The 12604-nt window shown below is 39.6% G+C and overlaps 1 pseudogene; it reads right to left on the bottom strand.

The window, feature by feature from the left end:
- Positions 1–10300: 10300 nt before the first annotated feature.
- Positions 10301–10418, bottom strand: LOC118611823 (annotated as a pseudogene).
- Positions 10419–12604: the final 2186 nt, after the last annotated feature.

The raw sequence follows: 12604 nt of genomic DNA, 5'->3' as shown, positions 1-12604 counted from the left end.
GAAAGACACATGGACCACCAGAACTCAGTGAGTTATAGGAAACATACTCTTTATTCAGCCAGCTGGGTCTGCCAGGGGTACACAGACCCCAAAGTAAGCAGCCCCGAAATGTAGAGGTACAGAGTTTTTAAGCTCAAAATCTCATTCTTTATTCTGTCTAAACACAAAGGTCTATTTTCCTTCTATTTACTACCTGTCGACAGGTCGGGTGTGCAAGCAGGGGTACATAAGCAGAAAGCCTATTGTTAAAATGTTATGTTCCCATGACATAGTCAAGCAGTAATTTTCCACCCAGCACATTCCCCACTGGCCTTAGCAGAAAATCAAATCCTTGATTCTTCATGCAGAATTTGTTCATAGCCTCTATTCCATAATACTAAAAGTCTAATAGAATTCTCTTCTTTATATATGCAAACAAGAAATTGAGAAAACATGGGCCAAAAGTTAACAAGAGGAGGAGGAGTATTAAAGGTTAGCTACAGCAGATAGAAGGGTCGTTAGCTATGGTGACCAACTGAACATCCTATGAAACCAGTTGTTTTATTCTAGTCTCTGATTTTCCCTGGTATCTAAATTTCTCTGTACTAGTAGTAAGCTTTCTCTAATTACTCCAGAGTTATTTGCATGGAAGCAACAGGTTTCACCTAGAGCCATACATAATCTATCTTGTTCTAAGAATAATAAATTTAACCCTCTTTTATTCTGAAGGACTACTTTTGCTAGTGAATCAACGTAAAGGTCTAGCCTGCTGAGCTCAGTTAAGGTTAGGTGAGTTTCTACTCCGACATAAGGGGGTTTTGGGTTTAGACACAACCAACAATCTTGTCTTATGTCTGGGGTGGTCTTATTTAAGACCTTGTGTATTGTCGTTAGCAAAGTTATTATTGTTCTTTCTGGTTCTGGTTGTGGCTAGTCGAATGCCTGGGCTAAAGAGGAAAAAAGGAAGAAACAGAGGGTTATACTTATATATGCTTGAGTCTTAGTCTTAAAAGGGCCTAACTTCCTGAGCTGTCCACTCTCATGCTCCCTTCACATGGGAGTGATGAATCCATGATGGGATGCTGTCTACTTTAACTGCAGTGGGCATCGTCAAGGTAGACAGTGAAGGGTCCTTTCTATTTTGGTTCTAGTCCCTTGGAAATGAACTTCTAGATCCACACAGAGTCCCCAGGTGGAAACTGATGGGGAAGTCTGTCCCCCAGAGCTGAGTGGACAGCACGAACCCAGGACCAAATCTCCTGTACACTTTGAAGGGCCTGTAAAGACTTAAGTAAGACAAGGTCATGCAGTTCTGCCTTTTTCTCATCTTCTATTCTAGGTACTAAAGGTGGGAGTTTTCCAAAGAAAATTTCAAATGGGGTAATTCCATTAATATACAGAGTACACCTGGCTCAGAGAAGAGCAAAGTGGAGAAGTTCTACCCAGGTTCCATTCAGTTTATAATCCTAACTTGACTAATGTCTCTTTTAGGGTTCAATTCATTCGCTCTACTTGGCCCGAACTCTGGGGCCAGTAGGCGCAGTAGAGTTTCTATCACAAATTTAGGTAGCTAGCCAATTGCTGTGATACCTTTGCTATGAAGGCTGGCCCATCATCCAACCCTAAAGTTCCAGGGAGACCAAATTGTGGGAGAATTTCTTGTAGTAGTTTCTTAGTAACTACTAAGGCAGTCTCTTTCCTGGTAGAGAAGACCTCTACCCATCCTGAAAAGATGTCTATAAAAACATGTAAATATTTGTAGCCCCCCACAGTCGGGGTTACCTCAGTGAAATCAACTTCCCAGTGGTCTCCTGGATAAGTTCTTCTTTCCCTATGCCTACGTTCTTCTATCTTCTCTTTCTTTGGATTAACTTGGGCACAAGCTGAGCATCATGAGGCAATCTCCTCTGTAGTTCTTCTCCCTTCTAACAAGTGAAAGTAGGGGTCTAAAGCTTGGAGCATCTTAGTCCGCCCTAGGTGCGTGGTCTGGTGTAGTTGGTAGAGGAGAGTCCTTCCAAGGACCCATGAGAGCCTGATTTGTCAGGAGCCATCTTAAGACTAGAGGTCCGCCATTATAAATTACCAGGAAGGTCACGTAGCCAGAAAGAACTTGTTCTTCTTTTTGCATAAGTCACTCAGCACCTTCTAACTAAGCAACGGGAAGCCGCAATAACCGCAGGACAGAACGACGCTGATACCAGCTGGCCAATCAGATCATGCCATATACTCCTCTTTCCCTAATCAGCCCTACCCCTTTCTCTTATTTCCTGTATAAAAGCAACTGCTGCTCAGAATAAAATTTGAGGCTTGATCAGAACACTGTCTTGCCTCCACTCTTTTCTCTCGTCCGTGTTACCCCTCTTTTCTTTAGGTTGGGTTCTCCTCGGTTCTCCCACCAAATAACCGGTCCCGCGGGCAGGACACCGATTTTTCTTTCTGGAGTTGTTTACCACCCCTGTTGGTTCCTAGTGGCTCCCTTATCTTGAAAATATGTGTTTTCTTCCACCGTATAGGTTGGAGACGGAGGCAGTTCTGGGTAAGGAACAACAGTCAGTAGATGTGGTGGGGGCCCCACTGGCCTTGTGGCTGCTGTTCTTGCCTCTGCATTGGCTTGTAGATTTCCCTCAGCCTTAGGACTATTCCCTTTTTGATGCCCTTTACAAAGAACGATAGCTAGAGCCTTAGGCATCTATATGGCTTCAAGCAAGGCTAAGATCTCATTGTTCTTTATGTCTTTCTCAGCTGAAGTCAGAAGCCCTCTTTCCTTGTAGATGGCTCTGTGTACATGTGCAGTGGCAAAGACATATCGGCTGTCAGTGTATATTGTGACTGCTTTATTCTTTCCCCATCTTACTGCCTCAGTGACAGCAATGAGTTCCGCCTTTTGAGCAGAAGTCCTATGGGGAAGAGCTTGTGACCAGATAATGCCAGTTAGAGTTACGACCCCTGCCCCAGCATACCTCCTTCTTGCCTACATGAAGTTGCTCCCCTCCATAAACAGAACTTCATCGGCCTCAGGCAGAGGGGAGTCTTTGAGGTCTGGCCACAAGGAACACACAGCGTCAGTGAAATCTGTGCAGTCATGAGCAGGAATCTCGAGGTCTGAGTCTGGCAACAGATTGGCTGGGTTGATGACAGTAGCTTTGGATTTTAGCCATATGTTTGTAGTTATCTGGTGTCTCCCTGTTGGTGAACACCTTCTAAGCTATCTCAACAAGTTGAGACAAGTTCACCCTGCAAAACCTTCTAATTTTTGCCATTTACACTGGATAAATGTAAATTGCAAAAAAATTACATTTTTGTAATGTAAAATGAAAGGGGCTGCCTGAGTAGCAAAGGCTAGATTAATTGCCTGCTGGTTCTCAGGGGCCTCAGGATCAATGAGGGTGTATACTCGGTACACTTCGTTCAAGAAACGCTCCAGGGGATTCCTGAGGTCCTGCCCTGTATAACTTCAGTTACTTTAGAAAGGTTAGTTGGCTGGCTAGTTGGATTCTAATTCCTCCAATTAGAATCTGGTGGTACTGATCTAATGCTGTTCTCCCTGCCTGAGAATTGTGTCCCCAGTCTGGGCAGGTGGAGGGAAATTCCTCCTCAATCTGTTCCCCTGCTTCCTTCACTCTCCTCCCTCCCACAGCTATCTTTTGTGTTTCAGTCCAAATGCGACCCAGTCCGTGTTCTTCTGAGGTCAAGGGGGTAATTAAAGGCTGTTGGCAATTGTCCCAGGTGGGGCAATCAGTCTTAAAGACACTTTCTAAGAGTCCCATTAATGCCTGGGGTTTCTCAGAGAAAGGCAGATTCTGTGCCTTCCAGTTGTACAGGGCACTAGTCGAGAAAGGCACATAAACCATAAAGGGCCTGTCTGTGTGACGCCTCTGGGGTGGTGCTTCTCACAAGGGGAGGATAGCCGGGGTGGTGGTATTGGCTGGTTCCCAGCCCAGAGTGGGAGCAGGAGGCCCATAGGGGTTACCTGCTGGCCGTCGGAGGAGGTGAGGCAGTGCTATTGGGCCTCTGTTGTCCTGGATTATAGGATGGGGGTAGGTCACTGTCCTCGGGTGGAGATTGGAGGACTGAGGGACTGAGCTGTCTTGGAGATTTAGTTGCTGCATGTTTCAGGGTGCCCACAACAAAACTCACGCCCCCAGAGAAAGGGAACACTGATGGAGCCAAGGAGGGGAGTTCTGAACAAGGTTTGACCATTGATCGATGTAGGGAAACTGATCAGGATGTGTCCCGGGTCTCCCATGACAACCTTCTAAACATTTCTCACCAAAGCCTTGTCAAAGGAACCCTCTGCAGGCCAGTTTACATCAAAAAACAGCCACTCAACTTCACACAATGTTCTTAGTCTGCCTGGAGAAAACTTTATGCCATAGTCTTTATGCCATAGTCTTTGAAATGTTGCAGGAGACACTCCAAGGGTGTCTTCTGTGAACTCAGGCTTTCCCTCATCGCTTGCACAGAAAACACAAAACACAAAACAGACGCTCAGACGAGAACAATTACTGAGGTGCAGGTAGACCCAGAGGAGTCCACCGCCTACAACCTAGACAGGACCAAAGACAATAAACAGAACCCAACAACAGGGCACAGGAGGCAGCGTCCCGTGGCCTGGCCACGGTCCGGGAGATCTGACTGTGTCCAGTCTCTCTATGGACTCCCAATGACTGGTCAGCAGAACCAGAAGGTACCTTTTATCCAGATATCCAGACGCCGAGGCCTCGGAGATTCCAGATTCCTGTCGGCACCAGGAACAAAGAGTGTGTCCTGAAAGTTGCATCCTTAACGATTGCATTAACCCCATCACAGCATTCAAGGGCCCTGGAACATCTCAGGTTGGCCATCCCTTTGAATCTATAATAGAGACAGCAATCGCTTCGGAGGCCGGTCCGGTCTTAGATCCCAGGGCCACTCTCTGAGATCTCGCTGGGGCCTCCAAATGTTGTAGCCAGCAGCCCCCAAAAGACGACACACGGACCACCAGAACTAGTGAGTTATAGGAAACACACTCTTTATTCAGCCAGCTGGGTCTGCCAGGGGTATGCAGACCCCAAATTAAGCAACCCCGAAATGTAGAGGTACAGAGTTTTTAAGCCCAAAATCTCATTCTTTATTCTGTCTAAACACAAAGGTCTATTTTTCTTTTATTTACTACCTGTCGACCCACAGGTCAGGTGTGCAAGTGGGGGTACAGAAGCAGAAAGGTTATTGTTAGAATGTTATATTCCTATGAGTGACAGCCTATGTTACCATGACATAGCCAAGCAGTAATTTTCCAGCCAGCACAGTGTCATATGAGTCTGAGCCACCTGATCATCCAATTTACTTTTGGACCTGCCCATGCTCAGTCTCTTAAGCACCATTTTTATTTGATGATAGATTGCTGCTGCTCATATCCAAACTTATGGCCAGATGGACCAGACAACACACAGCTTATGATGAGAAGCTCAGGCTAAACAGCCATCTGATGTCCCACATTTAGGGTTTTAGTTTCTACCCAGGCCCCGTAGCCAGGCAAAAGCGGTTTTACAAAAATAGAATGATTATCTGCAAAAGAGGACATACATTTGCTCCAAAATTCTAGAGGTTTGCTTCATGATTCTCCTGTGGTGCTTTTCAGAGCCTCACTACAGTATCCTTCTTTGCTGAAGATACTTCGGTAACGTTTGAATCTGCTGAATCATAAGGCCCATATGGTAGAAAGACTTGAACTGCAGCCTGAACTCTCTCTAGAGCCTTCTCTTGTTTTGATCTCCACTTGAAACTTACAGATTTAAATGTGACCATGTAGTTGGGCTGAAGTAGCACATTTACATGTCATATATGTTGCCTCTAAAATTTAAAGAGGCCTACCAACCTTTGTTCCTCTTTGTTCTGTGGAGGAAAGAAGGGGTTCTACAGAAAGTAACCTTATAGGGTGATCTGATCTCTGCAGATTTTTTTTTTTTATTTCAAAGAACAGGAGAGTTAAATAGTCCAGAGGCAGCACTGTGAAGATATACAGATAAAATAACATTTATTCTGGTAGTTTTTCCAAATTAGTATAGAGAAAAAGGCATCAACAGGTCAATAGCTGCATCCTACATGCCTGGGGATATGTTCTCTCTTCCTTCCTTCCTTCCTTCCTTCCTTCCTGTCTTCCTTCCTTCTTTCTTTTCTTTTCTTTTCTTTTTTCTTTTCTTTTCTTTTCTTTTTTTTCCTTTCCTTTCCTTTCCTTTCTTCTTTTTTCTCTAGTAAAAATACTACATGTGGGGAATTAGCTACAATTGGAACCACCATTTAGTTATGTTTGCAATAGTTCAGGCAAACTGGTGATATAAATGAAGATGTGATAGGTATCACTATCCTTGCTTCTTTCAAGTCTTTTATTATAGCATAAATTTTTGCAGTTTCTGCAAGGAAGTAGTATTGCTTGTGATTTATTGTCTTTAATGGGAATGAAAGTTCCAGTATTTCCACTCAGCCTTTCCTACAATTATGGCCCTCATTTAATGGGTGGGGATATAAAGGCTCATCAGTCCTATTGTCCAAATTGGGCGGCTCTGGTAGTGCCATCCCACCCCAGTTCCACGGCTCCCCACGGTGTTGACTAAGGCCTTGTGACTGCATTGAAGCCCAAGTTCTGCCCCAAATCAGTCCTGCTGCCTTCACCACCCAACAGATGTTCATCCCTTATTAGTATCTGATAAACTTCCTGCATGCAAATCTGTCAGAGTCTGCTTCCTTTGGAATTTGAGTGGTAAGTCCTGATATTTTCAGAGAATGAAAAAGGTCCAAGTGCTCAACTCAATAGTTTAATTGTTAATGAAAAGTCTTATTTGTATTGGATTTACTTGCATTTAGTATGGAAAGATATAAGCCAAAATTTTTTTAGTATATGGATATAGTGTGTATAATTTTTTAATGCTAAATCAACTGATAAATTAGAAACTCTACCTCTCAGTGGTAAGACTGCATCTCATCAAGTTTATACTGTTGCAGAATATTGAGAAGCAATTCTTTTCAGGCCATAAGTCTGGCATAGATCTAATCGTCTATTTCCATTGACTACTACTCCAAATTGCGCAATACTTTTCATTTTATGTTACATATCAGGCAAGACAATTTATGGAGATTTAGTTATATTTAAATTTCACTTTATAGTCACAGGATCAAATATACTATCAGGATTAGAAAAAGAAATTGTTGATCAGTTTACATGAACTGAAAAAGTTGTAAAGGAATTACAAGTGATGGAGATACAAGTATGACCAGAAAACATAGTGGAGTTATTAAATTTCTGGAAGAATTGTAGGAACAATTCTTTATTTGAAAAAGCTTTGCTGCTCAAAGAGATTCTTCTGAGATGCATCTGAAAATGCTGCAAGAATTGTTGAAAGGAAGCACATCAAAGAGCTAAATTTTTGAAATAATATATTTTATTCAAAGATTGGAGTTATCATACTGAAATTTGTTGATTGTCATGAGGGACAATACTAAGTAGGTTAACTAAGAAAATGAGATACACATTTTTCTACTTGAAATATTATTTCATTTGGCAGGTATTGTCAAAGTTGCTGTTTAACAACAAAATTGGCACTTTTAACTGTTACTCTTGTCATTCTTAATGGATTGCCTTGAAAGCACAGGGGGAAATTGTATGTTTCAAAGCATGGAACATATTCAAGGACTCCAAATGAAATTGTGACAAGCAAAACTTAAAGGTAATCACCAACATTATTGCAATATATTGAAAAGAACAATGTTAAAATAGTTCAAGTAAAATAACAAATATTCCTTAAAATCTGTCTGTTATATCTTATTTCTGTTTTAATTTTAATCATTACTTTCCAAAAGAGAATTTTAAACATTAAAGAGAAATTTTTAGATAAAAGACTCTTTTGCTTTTCAAAATATTTGCTCAATAATTCTGTCTTTTGACTTGCTGTCAAAAGAAGAGAACAAATATTATAATGAGTTTAGTTTGTATTGAAGAATAATTCATTTATATAGAAGAATGAATGAAAGACATAAAGTATGTTATCATTTTGAATAATGTTAAAAAATAATATCCTTGGATACATTAAAAATGTGTTACCATTATTTCCACATAATTAGTACATTTATGTCCACTTATTTGTGTGAACAAGGCTTTTCATCTTTGCACAAATAAAAAACCATTGATAATAGATGGGTAAACAAAATATGGTATATTCATACAGTGGAATATTATTCAACCTTAAGAATGAAATTCTGACACATACTTTAACACGTAAGACATTATAGTAATGTCTATGACATAAGCCAGATATAAAGGATAAATGGTGTAAGGTACCTAGACAGAGTAGTCAAACTCACAGAGGCAGAAAGTAGAATGGTTGGGTGATGTCGGGGAAAATGGCAGAATCAGAAGTGCAAAGAATATGTCTCTCCACGCAGACAATAATTATACTGGAAGAATCTGATGTAACTATCTAGAACTCTGGAATTAATTTGAAGGCTCATAGTGTCCAGAAGTCTTGGCTGGCAAATTGTGAATTTTTGTCAATTTCAGCTGTTAATGTGGTAGCAACTACCCATCCATGACCTCCCAGCCCCATGGCAAGGAGCCAAACCAACTCTCAATCTCAAAGATTGTTTCTATTTTTCTTCTTTGAATGCCATACTTTTCTGTTCCTATATGTCTTGTGATTTAAATACGTACATACAGACATATATATATATATACATATATATAAATTATAGTTGACATATAATAATATATTAGTTTCAGATGTACAACATAGTGATTCAACATTCATATACTTTATGAAGCAATCACCATAAGTTTAGTAACCATCTACTGCCATACAAAGTTATGATATTATTGACTATGTTCTCTGTGCTCTACATTACATCCCTGTAATTTAATTTATAACTGGAAGTTTTTTATTTCTTAATCTCTCTCATCTTTTTGCCTATCCCCCCACCTCCCTACCCTCTGGCAACCAACAGTTTGTTTTCGATATCTATGAGTCTATTTCTTTGTCCACGTGTTTTGTTTTTTAGATTCGGCATGGAAATGAAATCATATGGTATTTGTCTTTTCTGTCTAACTTATTTCCCTTAGAATAATATCCTCTAGGTCTATCCATGTTGTCATAAATGGCAAGATTTCAATCTGTTTTATGGCAGAGTAATATTCTATTGTATATATATATACCACATCTTCATTATCCAGCCTTCCATCAGTGGACACTTAGGTTGCTTTCGTATCTTGGCTATTGTAAATGATGCTGCAAAGAACATAGGGTTGCACATATCTTTTCGAATTAATGTTTTCATTTTCTTTGGATGAATGCCAAGGAGAGGAATTGCTGAATCATATAGTCGTTCTATTTTTAAGTTTTTGAGGAAACTTCATACTGTTTTCCATAGTGCCTGCACCAATTTATAATCCAGTCAGCAGTGCGCAAGGGTTCTCTTTTTTCCAATCCTCTTCAGCACTTGTTAGTCCTTGTCTTTTGATAATAACCATTCTAACAGGTATAAAATGATATCTCATTGTGGTTTCAATTTGCATTTCTCTGATGATTCATGATGTTGAGCATCTTTTCATGTTTCTGTTGGCCATTTGTATATCCTCTTTTGGGAAGTGTCTTTTCAGGTACTCTGCCCATTTTTAAACTGGATTGTTTGTTTTTTGATGTTGAGTTGTATGAGTTATTTAGATAGGAACCCCTTATCATATATGTCATTTGCAAATATCTTCTCCCATTTAGTAAGTTACCTCTTGTTTTATTGATGGTTTCCTTTGACATGCAAAAGCCTTTTAGTTTGATGTAGAGCCATTTATTTATTTTTGCTTTTTTCTCCTTTGCCCAAGGAGAAATATTCAAATAAATATTGCTACAACTGATGTCAAAGTTTACTGCCTATTTTCTTCTTGGAGTTTTATGATTTGGGATATTACATTTACATCTTTAATCCATTTTGAGTTTATTTTTTCCTATGGTGTAAAAGAGTGATCTAGTTTTTTCATTCATTCTTTTGCATATATCTGTCCAGTGTTCTCAAGACCATTTATTGAAGAAACTATCTTTTCTCTGTTGCATATTCTTGCTTCCTTTGTTGCATGTCTTGTGATGTTTGAGGTTGAAAAGTGGACATTTAAATTTTATAATGTGGTAACTCTGGAAACCAGATTCTCCCCCTTCTCCAGGTTTTTTGTTTGTTTGTTTTGTTTGTTTGTTTGTTTGTTTGTTTGTTTGTTTTTTAGGTGAGGCAACCCTTGGTTGACCTCACAGATTGCAAGGACCTGGTCAGCTTACAATCCCTTACTTATTTGTTTGTTTGTTTATTACACTTACAGCACCTGGTCTTCCTAGGTGGTCTCCATCCGAGTACTAACCAGGCCCAACCCTGCTTAGCTTCTGAAATCAGATGGGATTGAGCTTGTTCAGGGTAGCATGGCTGTAGATGGTTTGTTGTTCTTTTGATTGTTGCAGGGTATCTCTGTGCCAGGAATTAGACTGAGGTGTAAACTTAAGGTCTTCTCAGATCTCTTCTGAGCTTGTTTTTTACTCTGGGCATGTGTGGTGACTTTCTAAATTTCCTCAGGTATGTTTCGATTTTAAATGTCCCATTCCTTAAATGGCTGGCTCACAAAAGGAGAAAATGGGAAAAATAAAAGGAAAACAAAACAAAACACAATAGGCATTGTCTCATTAAATCTCTTAGCAGCCACTTCAACTGGTGGAGCTGCAACAATGATGACCTGCTTTTCTGCCTGCACTTTCATAATCTGAAGCAGTAATCTGCTGTGAGAACACAGATTCCTAATATTTGGAGGACAAGATCCTTATTAGCCACTTTGGCTCCATCAAGTCCCTCTAGGAGAGTTGGTTTGGCTCCTTGCCATGGGGCTAGGAGGTCATGGATGGGTAGTTGCTACCACATTAACAGCTGAAATTGACAAAAATTCACAATTTGCCAGCCAAGACTTCTGGACACTATGAGCCTTCAAATTAATTCCAGAGTTCTAGATAGTTACATCAGATTCTGCTTAGCTTCCAAAATCAGACGAGATCGGGCGTGTTCAGGGTGGCATGGTCGTAGACTCCTTTTTATATTTTTTATCTCTATTGATATTTTCATTTTGCTCACACATCATTTTCTTGACTTTGTCCATATTTTGTTTCAGCTGTCTAAACATCTTTAAGACAATTGTAATAAGGAACATGCACACCTGTTCCCAACGCCCAGCCTCCACAAACTTCCTTCATCTATATTTCTACTCACTTTTCCCCCCTTGATGGATTTTAAATCAAACCAAGACATCATATCATTTCATCCATAAATACATTATTACATCTTTATGTAACAATGCCATGTCACATCCAAACAATTAATATTAATTCCTTAATATAATAAAATATCTGGTCAGTATTCACATTTTCCCATTGGGTCATACATTTTTTTTTACTTTTGTTTGTTCAAAACATACATATCATTTGTTCAAATTAGGACCAATAAATATTGTTGAATGAATTTGCTGATTTCAAGAACAAATTATCTTTTTATGACTGGGAAATGCTGCACATATTTTAGGAATGTTGTGTTTTGGGGGGTGTTGGGGATTTGTCTTTGTTTTTTATACATGCATAAAATTTTCCTAGAAGTGTACACAAGATAAACAACATGGAATTATTCCCCTGGAAAGGAACTCAGAGGGCCTCAAGGAAAGAAGATTTTCCTCCCTGTTTACTCCTAGGAAATTTAGACCATGTGAATTTATGATCTATTCAGGAACTGGGTGAATAAAAGTCAAACATTTTAAAAGCAAGTCCTAAAACGCCATCAAACAGGATTAGAGTGTGGGAAGGTCCAGGTAAGAAGGGCAATTGTTTCAGGCCTGCCACAAGATGCCAGCAGAGTGACATCAAGGCTCGCTTGGTTCTGGACCACGGGAGGCTGCCGGAGTCAGTCTCTCTCCCCACCCACGACAGGCAAATGCAGTGGGTTCCTGCCCACCTCTACCTTGAGCAAGAACTGAATCATCCTCAGACCGCTGATCCACAAAAACTGTGTGAGTAATTAATGTTTATTGTTGATTTAAACTGCTACACTTTGAGTTAATTTGTTAACCAGCAGTAAATAAGTAATACATTAGACATCATACCAAAATACATATTGAGTATGTATTGCTAAAATATAGGGACTTTTTTTTTAACACAACCATAATAGCGGCATCACATAACATTTTCAAATTATTTATATAATGAAATATGCAGGCATCAAATGACACATGCTGACATATTGGGGGAAAGAATACCAATATCTATAATTTGCTTTGAAATATATCAAAAAATGAAATGAATTGATGGCCAATAGAGACATAGATGACTAAATATGTGATAAAGCAAATGTAGTAAAATGTTTATTATAGAATCTAGGTGGTGGGTATATGACTGTTCACTATAAGATGCTTTCACCTTTCCTGTATCTTTGAATTTTTCATAATAAAATGTTGAGGGAAAAGTCAATCATTGTTCAAATTTCCAATTGTCTTAAAAATGTCGTCATTTTTTAAAAACTATTTGTTCATATCAAGATCCAAATAAGGTTCATATATTGAGAATGATTGGTATATCCCTTTCATGTTCTC

This window comes from Rousettus aegyptiacus, unplaced genomic scaffold (assembly GCF_014176215.1).
Source record: "Rousettus aegyptiacus isolate mRouAeg1 unplaced genomic scaffold, mRouAeg1.p scaffold_m13_p_14, whole genome shotgun sequence".
Taxonomy (NCBI): Eukaryota; Metazoa; Chordata; class Mammalia; order Chiroptera; family Pteropodidae; genus Rousettus; species Rousettus aegyptiacus.
Note: the sequence above shows the minus strand (reverse complement) of the source record. Positions and strands in the feature narration are given on the sequence as shown.